The sequence below is a fragment of the Uranotaenia lowii genome, chromosome 2, assembly GCF_029784155.1.
Source record: "Uranotaenia lowii strain MFRU-FL chromosome 2, ASM2978415v1, whole genome shotgun sequence".
Taxonomy (NCBI): Eukaryota; Metazoa; Arthropoda; class Insecta; order Diptera; family Culicidae; genus Uranotaenia; species Uranotaenia lowii.
Window position 1 is genome coordinate 121940893 of NC_073692.1, and position 11441 is coordinate 121952333.

The 11441-nt window shown below is 41.6% G+C and overlaps 1 protein-coding gene across 1 annotated transcript in view; it reads right to left on the reverse strand.

Moving 5' to 3' along the window:
• LOC129745321 (protein quick-to-court-like) overlaps positions 1–11441 on the reverse strand; it is an 80286-nt gene extending 68845 nt beyond the window's left edge. Inside the window, exon 1 of the mRNA XM_055738316.1 lies at positions 10738–11441. The gene's annotated coding sequence lies outside the window, so the exon portion shown is untranslated. The remainder of the gene's footprint in view (positions 1–10737) is intronic.

Genomic DNA, 11441 nt, shown 5'->3' on the forward strand with positions numbered 1-11441 from the left:
CTTCCTCTTTTCCCGATTCTAAATAAAAATGAGCGTGATGGGACTGCAACATTTTGTTTAGAGCTACAAATTGTCTCTCAAGCAACTAAATAATGAGTTGACCTTTTCTAACCTTGTGGTAAGATGCTGGCGAGCTGACTCGGGGGATTCGAGTTCGATTCTTTTCCTCAAATTTTTCGTGATTGAATATTTTGCTTGCTGTAGGCGTAATGAAATTGCAAATCCATTTTTGCAATCTAGTCATTATAGCTAAGTTGAATACGACTATTCCTTCTGGCATCAGAATTATGGTATGTACTTACTTACTTACTTACTTACTTAATGATCCCGCGCCGATCCTCCGGTGCATAGGGCCGTGGTAAAAGACCTCCACTGTTGACGATCCGGAGCCAGCGTCTTCACCTGGTCCCAGTCAAGATTCTCGTCGACAGTTCGGATTTCAGCGGCTAGGCTTCGCCGCCACGAATTTCTGGGTCTGCCTCTTCTTCGATGACCTTCTGGATTCCAATCTAGCGCCTCTCTGCAAATCTCGTATTCATCTCTTCGCAGCGTGTGCCCAATCCATCTCCACTTACGTTCCCGAATCTCGATTTCTAGCGCCTTTTGATGACACCGGCGATGTAGTTCCTCATTTGAGATCCAGTTGCCAGGCCACCAAGCGCGGATGATATTCCGCAGGCAGCGGTTTACAAATACTTGCAGTTTTCGCGTCGTTACCGCATATGTGCACCAAGTTTCGCACCCGTACAGCAATACGGATTTGACGTTTGAGTTGAAGATTCGGATTTTTGTTCGTAGAGAGATCTGGCGTGACCGCCAGATGTTTCGGAGACTCGCAAACGCAAATCGGGCCTTTCTGATCCGTGTTTCGATGTCTTTTCTGGTACCACCATCAGGTGTAATCTGGCTACCAAGATACTGGAAGCATTCCACTTTCTCAACTTGTTGCCCAGCTACCATGAAACTGGAGGGATTTCCTGTGTTGATCTCCATCGACTTGGTCTTTCCGACATTGACTTTGAGACCTGCTGCCTTGGAACTTTCGGTGAGGTCGTCGAGTTTACTCTGCATATCTGGTTGTGTTTGGGCGAGCAAAACAATATCGTCAGCCAGGTCAAGGTCGTTCAGTTGCTCCATTGTTGAAGGATTCCACGGCAATCCTCGGTTCGGTGCACAGTCAATCGATCCAATCAGAATCTCATCCATTACGATTAGAAAAAGTAGCGGTGATAGAATACATCCTTGTCTCACTCCAGCAGTTACCGGGATTGGTTCGGACAAGACACCGTCGTGCAAGACCTTGCACGAAAATGCCTCATACTGTGCTTCGATGAGATGGACTAGTTTCTCTGGGACCCCTCGTCGCCTTAGAGCCGCCCAGATGTTTTCATGGTTAAGTCGGTCGAATGCTTTTTCGAAATCAACGAACACCAGCAGAAGAGAGTCCTGGAATTCGTTGATTTGTTCCAGTATGATTCGTAGCGTTGTGATGTGGTCCACACATGATCGTCGAGATCGGAATCCAGCTTGTTGCCGTCGGAGTGTAGCGTCGATTTTCTCCTGGATCCTGTTCAGAATCACTTTGCAGAGTACTTTGAGGGTTGTACAGATCAACGTTATGCCTCGCCAGTTACCGCACTCTGTCAGGTCTCCTTTCTTCGGGACCTTTACGAGGATACCCTGCATCCAGTCGGCCGGGAATGTTGCAGTATCCCAGATATCAGCGAAAAGACGGTGCAACATTTGTGCTGATAGGGCAGGGTCGGCTTTCAGCATTTCAGCAGGGATGCAATCGATCCCAGGTGCTTTGTTGGATTTCATGTTTTTGATTGCCGCTTCTATTTCAGCCAGCGAAGGCGCTTCCGAGTTGACGCCATTTATGCGACTTACTGTTGGCGCTTCGAGCTGCAGATTCTGTTGGCCATCGCTATTCGTGACTCGGAAGAGTTGTTCGAAGTGCTCAGTCCATCGTTTGAGCTGATCTGTTCGATCGGTCAATAACTGACCTGCTCGGTCTTTTAGCGGCATTCTTGCATTAGTCCTTGCACCACTGAGGCGGCGAGAAATGTCATAAAGTAATCGGATATCTCCATTGGCGGCGGCTCTTTCTCCCTCTTCGGCTAGGGAGTTTGTCCAGGCTCTCTTGTCTCGTCTACAAGCTCGTTTAACTGCCTTTTCCAGCTCCGCATATCGTAAGCGGGCGGCTGCTTTGGCTGACCCGTTACATGCCTGCTCAATTCCGACTTTCGCCTTTCTCCGATCATCGACCATCCTCCAAGTTTCATCCGACATCCATTCACTCCTTCTTCCACAAACTTTACCGAGAGTACCATGGCTCGTCGTGATAAAGGCATTCTTGATTCCACACCACTGTTCTTCGACTGTTCCGTCTGTCGGCAGCTCCGAGGCTCGGGATTCTAGCTGTTCAACGTATGCCCTTTTCACCTTTGGATTCTCCAACCGGCGGACGTCGTATCGACACCCGACTTTCTCCTCGCGCCGTTGGACACGTGCAACTCTCAGTCGTATCTCGCCAAGGACGAGGTGATGGTCAGATGCAATGTCTGCGCTTCGCTTGTTGCGGACATCAAGAAGGCTCCTTTTCCATTTTCGGCTGATGCAGATATGGTCAATTTGATTTTCTGTTCGGCCATCTCGGGATACCCAAGTGACCTTATGTGCTGGTCGATGGGGGAAGAGCGAACCACCGATCACCATGTTGTTGTTGCCACAAAATTCTACAAACAGCTCTCCGTTTTCGCTCATCTGTCCTAGGCCATGGCGCCCCATGATGCGCTCAAGGTCCTGATTGTCGGAGCCAATCTTTGCGTTGAAGTCGCCCAAATGGATTTGAATGTCACCCTTCGGAATTCTCTCAACCACGCTGTTCAGTTGACTGTAAAACTGCTCTTTCTCCTGCAAGTCGGCAACGTCAGTTGGCGCATAACACTGGACCATTGTAAGGTTTCTAACCCGTGTTCTAAATCTGGCTACGATTATTCTTTCGTTTATCGGTTCCCATCTAATGAGGGCCGCGTAGGCCTGCGGGCTTAACAGGAAACCAACTCCTCGTTCCCGAGTAGCATGTTCTCCTCGTATGCCAGAGTAAAGCAGGACTTGCCCGGATTGTGTCTTGTGTTCTCCAGTATTAGGCCAACGGACTTCGCTCAGTCCCAGAATTTCAAGCTTGAGGCGGCTAGCCTCTCTAGCAAGTTGTTCCAGTTTGCCTTGTTGGGCAAGGGTTAAAACATTCCAAGTTCCAATTCGTGTCCGTGTTTTCATGCTAAAAGTCGTCGCCAAAGTTCCAGGTCGGTCATTTCCTTCGGATTCCGTAACAATTTTAAATCGGGAGCAGTAGGTTGTTAGCCTAAAGTCCCTATCCCGCGATGGGGCTGCCATCTTGGACTTAGCTGGCGGGAGCCGCATTTCATAAGTTCAGCCGCTCGCTGCGAGACAGACGCTGTTTGAGCCGCCCCTGACCTGGAGAACAGACGCTCGGTTGTTGTTGCACGCCGCCCCTGACCTGGGGAACAGACGCGTGCGGCCACCTTCTCAGTCTGCATGCGACCAAAGCATCCACCGGGGTTGGGTACCCGATCTCCGCTTAGGTTACTCGCACCCCAGCCGGCACCGCGGGGAGGTAGAGATAGGAGTTGTGAATAAGAGGTGATATGACCACTATGGGGTCTCGTGTTGCACATTATCCACCGTTTACCAGCCAATGTACTTACTTATGTACTTACTTTTACTTTTAATTGTTTTCATACACTTTTAAAATGTTTGATTAGATAACATGTAGTGCAGGTTCTCCAGAGTGCGAGAATCGTTCACGATAAGAGAAATTGTAACACCTTATCTAATCATGTTAAGATTGTTTTCTATCACGTACCGTAATTTGGGCCAGCTTTGATCAGTTTTTGGCTTTCTTACAGAAAGGCATAGCGAACGGTCAGTTAGGGCTAAGGGTCCAAGACCCCACTTTATATATACCAATCGACTCAGCTCGACGAGCTACGAAGATGTCCGTGGATTTGTATGTTCCATTGAAATGTTCTTACCACCCTTTCTCCTATTCTGGGTTACAACGTCTTTGGAAAAGCAACGCCATTTTTTCCATGTAGGAGCTCAACAGAATACCTTCAAAACATTCTACTTGGGCTTCTTCCGGAAATCAAAGCATTTACCGGCCCCTATCGCAGGGGTGTCAGGTGTCCTGATTTATCAGGATTTGTCCTGATTTTCGAGAGACCGTCCTGATTTTTCAAAAACGCTTGAATTGTCCTGATTTTTGAAAAATTGCCAAAAAATGTCCTGATTTGTCCTGATTTTTAAAAAACATCCAAAGCATAACTAAATTTATTGTTAAATGATGAAAACATCAAAAAAATCTTAAATAAAACAGTTTAACCAGTTAAACCAATTAGATTCTTCGATTCAAATGACATTTAAATGAGGTTTTTCGATATTAACTGCAGGCCAAACAAGGTTATTCTTGCTTCAGTTGCATAATTCGAGGCGTCTTCAGCGCTTATATTTCGCCTTTATTTATGCAATTTAACCAGAACTGCATTTTGTTTTCACTAATTTGATGGTGTCCTGAAAAATCCTGATTTTTTCATGGCGGCGTCCTGATTTTTGACAAAACGACCTGGCACCTCTGCCCTATCGTTCCTGGCAGAGTGCCTCCAGTAGGGTGGGTGCATACTGAGGAAAAGTAGGCAAGGGGTACTAAAAGTTTCTCATTGGTGGGGGGTGGAGACGGTGCGCTTTTTGACAGCGAATTGTTCGCCTACCATGCCTACGATTACGATTGCCTGTCACAAGGGTCACAAGATGGACGATTCCGTGCATTGGTATAAGAACACACCTAGCTTTACCCGCCTTGGTTCCTGGCTATGTTTTGTGATCCCGGTAATATCCTCAGTGTGTCTCAGAAAAACGACTCGACCAAGGAAACACTCCGGAGATGGTTTGTGCCCACAACTCTTATGACTTGTCCTAGACTTGCAGGCGGATGGACAAAACTCCCAACCAAACCGATACCAAAATTGTAACCAATAACTCGATTTCTATGACACCGAGTTAACCAAAAAACACAATATTCATCAAAATTAAATTTTTATTATTTTGGAAACATTTCTTCTTTTTATTATTTGTTCCTCATTGGATAGTCAGGTAAAAATATAAACCGCTAGATGCTTTAAAATCATGATTTTTTTTAGTATTAGCAGATGTAAGAAAACAAAATATTACCAATTTTCTAATTCAAAATTAAAATTTGGTTAGAAAATACCCATTTTTCAACTTCTCTGCCTTTTTTTCTTATGTATAAAAAATAACCATATTTCACTTCTTCCTGAAAAGTCATTAAATGTGTTCTCATGGAGAAGCAGGCTTCATTTTGCTCATCTTGACCAAAAGGAGACAGTGAACTTGTTCGCTCCGAATAATTGTGAGCTTATTTTAAATGAGCATTTCATCCTCCGCTGCTGAGAGAGCAGGGAGAAATTTTTTCTCAAACGAATGATCACTCTTCTACTGACAGAGCATAGTTTCGCTATTCTCATTGCTCCTAGGAGAAAAAGAAATTCAAATTGCATATGAAATTTGGTAGTTTCATCTAATCACGTGGACAGCTTTAATGTGAGATTTGACCGTCTTCTTTCTACGTGGAATTATGGAATATAGGCCTCAGAATTTGTCAACCTGCTTTATTGTTGGGGACGTTTAATAATTCTGGCATGCTTTTGTATCTCATTTTGTAAACAACGAAGTAATTAAAGATTGACACCTTGATTTCTCATTATTTTCAGCATTTCAGCATTTACAACTTTGTTCGGTTGTTGATTTCTCAGCCAGTTACTGAGAAGCTAATGAACATTTCTCCCTGCGAAAATGAGATTGGGTGACTGCGTGATTGAAATGATCTCCAACAAAATGTGGGTTGCTTGATCGTTTAAAGTGCGAGAAAGCATGTTTCTCCCAGGCGTTTAACAAGGAGATGAGAAAAATTGAGCAAAAATCAAGAGAATCGCAGAAGCCTGTGGAGAAGTCATAAAATGACATAACGCGGAAAAAGATCTGATTTGGTTATTTTTTATTCATAAATGGTTATTTTAGTATCAGCGTGTTGGATATTGGCTATAAAGAGCGAGCACGAAATTATCGCGACACATTCAATAGGGCATAACTTTTTTACCATTGGGTAAAAATCAACCAAATTTTGCACACTTTCTCATTGATGTGTCAAACTCGAAGTCGTGTTTTTCGATCCAACGAAAATGGAGGTAAACCAACGGGAGTGGAGAGAACAAATTCTTTCCAAACACCTGGAATTTCCTGACCTGTCGCACCGGCAGTTGGGAAAAATGTTGAATATCCATCATTCCATCGTCTCCAGAGTGTTAAAGCGGTCCCAGGAGCAGTTGACGTTGGACCACGGCAAAGGAGGTGGAAGAAAACCAGGACCGGAGAACAAAAAGACGTAGGAAAAGGTGGAGCGGATGATTTAAGTGAATTCCAACGTCTCATCCCGTGATTTGGCTAAAAAGATCGGCATGTCGCAAAGCTCTGTCCAGAATGCAAATAAGAGAGCTGAACTACATACATACAAGGTCCACAAACCTCCCAAACCGTGATGAGCAGCAACAATCAAAGGCTAAAACTCAGGCACGGAAGCTCTACGAGAAGATGCTGACAAAATATGGCTGCTGTGTGATGGACGACGAAACGTGTATAAAAGCCGATTTAAGGCAAATTCCGGGGTTGAAGTTTAATACCGCCAAGAGCAAGTTCGATGTAGATGACAAATTTAAGAAGAAGAAAATGTCGAAGTTTGTTTCCCACTATCTTGTTTGGCAGGGCTTCTGCTCTTGCGGGCTTTGGAGTGAGCCTTTCGCGACAAAGGGCAAAGTAAATGGCGAGATCTACAAATCTGAGTGCTTCGAGAAGCGCCTTTTGTCGTTCATGCAGCAGCTCGACGAAGCTCCTCTATTTTGGCCAGATTTGGCATCACGCAACTATTCTTAAAGTGTCCTGGAATGGTATGAGGTCAGTTCTGTCCATCTTGTTCCAATGAACAAAAAGGTGTCGCGATAATTTCGTGTTCGCTCTTTATTCCTAGATTGATACCATCTAAACATCTGGACGAAGGGTCAAAAGTCTTGGTTTTACAGACAAATCTGGGCACCTGGCAACCCAGATTGTAGTGGGATTTGTTGATTTTTTAAATTTACTGTTGGGCAGTTTTGGGTTATTTTCAGTTTTACATACATGAAGCATGGATCATCCAAAATCTGGACACACTGTTTATTATACCCTGGCGCTCCTAGTTGTCGGATCTAGAATGTTTGACAGTAGAGTGTCCATTTCCCGGCCATTTTTGCGTTCCAGGGAATCGGGAAATCTGTTGGCCTGTTTCCCGGGAATTCCCGGGATCCCGGGAAATATTCAAAAACATGTAAAATATATGCTCTTCGATTCAAATATAGCTTATCGAACCTTTCGTGCATACAAACCCATAATTTGTTCAAAATGTACTCTTCATAATGTGTTTTTAACTTATTTTTGAACAAATAAATCAAACTGTTTTCAACGATGCTAAATCAAAAACAGTCAATCGAACTATAAATAACCTGAATAAGTCATATGAAGAATTTATTCATGCAGTAAGGGCAAGGGGTTAGTAAAATGTCTTCTTCATTTTTATGTTTTGAAATTCATCTGGCTTTCAAAGCCCGAGAGAAATAAGTGTATAAATGCTACTTTCGAGAAAACAAAATCTGCGTGACTGCGCAATTTTTCATATATTTTTCGGTGTATTGTGGATTATTATTCAATGAAAACGGGGTGGAAATACATATAATCTTTAAAACTTATCTATTTGAATAAAACAAAATGCACCAAATGGCTGTAAAGTGTCTACTGCCATAGAAATCGGCATACTCTCAATGAGTTTTGTATGACTACATTTTCAAAAAGAACAATAAGAATGATTCCGGAGGCTATCATGTATAATTTCATACATGCCGGGAATTCCCGGGAATAAAACTATGATTCCCGGGAATCGGGAAATCCCGAATTTTTCAAATTCCCGGGAATTCCCGACCGGGAAATACCGGGACAGACACTCTATTTGACAGTACTTTGTTCGGAAACGTTTCCTCTATTAGTGCTGAAAATTTCACGATTCGTTTTGTTTTAAAATAGTTACACGTGATGGAAGCCGCGAGACGAAAATTAATTTTGGACACCCTCGTCAAAAACCCGACGTGGTCGGGTTCAAAAACCGCGAAATCTGTAAAGATGGTCAAATCGATCGTGTGCAGAGTTCTCAAACGTTTCCGTGAAATGCATACTATCGATAGGCAGGTTCATAAAAAGCGTTATAGTGGATCTAAGGATCAGAAACTGCATTTGAAGGTGTTGAGAACGATCAAGGTAAACCCAGGGCAGTCGGACTATGACATCGCCAAGAAATTCAAAGCCGACCGGTGCACAGTAAGAAGGATTCGTCTGCGCAAAAGAATATGATCTTATCGGGTTAGTAAGCAACCAAATCGGACATTGAAGAAGAATGTAGAAGCCAAAGGACGGGCCCGGAAGTTAAACAACAAGGTTCTAACGAAGTACGACGGATGCATCCTCATGGATGACGAAACGTACGTGAAGATGGATTTTGGGCGGCTTCCTGGCCAAAAATTTTACAAAGGCACTGGTCGGGGTGATGTCCCCACCAAGTTCAAATTCGTTTTTGCCGATAAGTTGGCAAGAAAGTGTTTGATATGGCAAGGTATTTGCAGCGGCGAACGAAAACCCCCAGTTTTTGTGAAAAACAAGACCAAGATCTCACAAAGGACCAGTCAAGTTTTCGCCAGATTTGGCAAGCTGCCACTACAGCAAAGAGGTACAAAAGTGGTATCGGGCTAACGGGTGGATTTTGCACATCAACCCACCAGTTATCTGATTGACCAAAAATTTAATTTTCTTAACGGATTCAAGTTTATGCAGTAGAGGGTAAACAAACAACTTATTTATGCTCTCTCAAGAGTTGTGTTTCCAAATTGATCCACCGAAATATATGGTAGGTACCGTCAACTGGGGCAACATGCAACAATTTTCAACTTCAATGGCTTCTAAAAAACTTATGTTCACAGTTAATCGTATCCTTTATGCATCAAAAGTTTAAAGGATGCTGGGGCATCAAATTGTCGTAGTTAAAAAAAATTATTGGTTTCTTCAGTTATTTTTTATTTTCTGAAAACATGCGATTTTCACACTGCTTAGAAAATGGGGTAACTTGCAACAAACTTTGTTTTTAATGAAAAATCTTATGAACACGTAAAAAAATTCATAGTTTTTAATATATTTGCGATGCCTTAAAGACCATTACGCATGACAACACCAATTGCAGTAGTTTTTGGGTCTGTAAAAACGAATTTTCACATTTTTTTCTGAAAATAAGGATGCTGCATACATTTAGGCGTTAAATAATACTACGAAAAAATCTACAACCTGAAATCATAAAAATAAATGAATGAATGATGAATGAAATTTAAATGTTTACAAACGCGTGATGCAAAACATTCATATTCCAGCACATGGAAACGAGATTTACAAGGTATTTCTTTGATTTGCATTTTGTTGCATTTAACCCCAGACACCTAACTGTATTTTAAAAATGTTCATTCAAAAAAATGGGTGATTGTTCGAAAAATATTTTTACACCAACAATGTTGGTATAACATGAGGAAACCTGTAAAAAGTTTGTAGGTAATTTAATCAAGCCGATCCGTCATACTGGGTAAAGTTTTTTTCGGTTTCAAAAAATGTTAAAATTTGTACATTTATTGCTCGATTTTTAAAATTTTACATAAAAATAAAAAACTTAAGGCAACTAGCTTAAGATGCGAGAAATTATGTCATCATCATTTTGTTATCATTAAAAGATAACTTTATTACAATACATTAAATTAAAAATTGATTCAATGTAGTGTTATATGAATGTTGCATCGAACCCCGCTGTTGCATGATGCCCCGTTTGACGGTATCTATTTATGGTAGTTACTTGAACAAACGCATTTTAATGAAAATATTAGCTAAACTTTGAAAATATAGTTTATTATTAAGTCTGTTTCGTTCAAAATTTCGGTTTGCTCATGAAGCGTCTAAACTAAACTACGTTTCTTCCAACCCTGCAAATGCTGAAATGTTAAATTAAGGTCATTATCTTTTCGATTCCACATTGCGAGTAAAACAAAAAAAAACCCTCTCATGGTCTGCTAATTCCACACGCGGATACACCGTTAGGGTGTTTCAATGTTGCGGATGATTAGATTGATTTTTAAATATAAACTTACGTTTGTTCTTTGAAGAAACACACAAAACGATAAATCATTATGCAAAAATTGGAAAATTATAAATGTACATTCGTTTAACACATAAAATTTAGAGAAATGAACTACATTTCTGCTGAAATTCAATTATCTCACGGTGCATCGTTGTACACAGCTGTTTAAAGTACACAAGAATCGATCGATTTGTTCTTGCATCACAGCCAAACGACAATTTGTTACACATGTTCTTGATTAACAATGCTTCAAAAACTTTTAGACATAATTTTTTTTTTTTTCAAAAATAAGGGCATTGAAGCACTCTAACTCATACATGGGCACATTACATTCGATTTTTCCACCAGCTGAAGATGAGATATACTAGATGAGGGCACGTAAAACTTACCGGTATTTTTTTATTTCTATAATCGTTGCGGGCAGCTTAATAGTGCATTTGACACCAACACTTGAGTACTGAGGGGTTTTTTTACCCTCTCGCCAGGTATATCAGACGTTTTAATCAGTACGTACAGCTGCTGTCAAGTTTTTTTTTTCTGCCTCCGGTAAAGTTGTTATCACTAGTCGAGCACGACCTTATCATTTGGTTACAAACAAAACACAGAAATCATAATGTCACAATGAACACTTTTCATAATTGATTTTTCTCAGCTAATAATTTTTCTTCGCCACCATATTGTATCAATAATTATTTTAGAACCTTCCACGCTCTCGCTACTTCCACTATGAAAATGTGAGGCTTCGTAACTAAATTCGAGAAAATTGCCAACGTTAGCAAACTAGGGTAGGCTTCCACTTCGAGTGACCTCACGATAGACGGTTGAAAATAGCACAAAAATTCGAATCCAAGGCTCGATGCAGATTTCTGGAACCTTTCTCGTCTAACAAGCTGCAGACAGCGAAATAATAGAAAAACATATTTTAAACACGCGATTGTTGAATAGGTCTCTGCCGGTCGATCAGCAAATATGTCTTAGAACCGCGTGTTTTTCGCTCCATACATAAATCTGGACTGACAAAACAGAGCGGCTGGCTGGTTGGCAGAAATTTGTGCGAACCTGAGCTGGAGCTGACTGTATGAATGAAGAATAA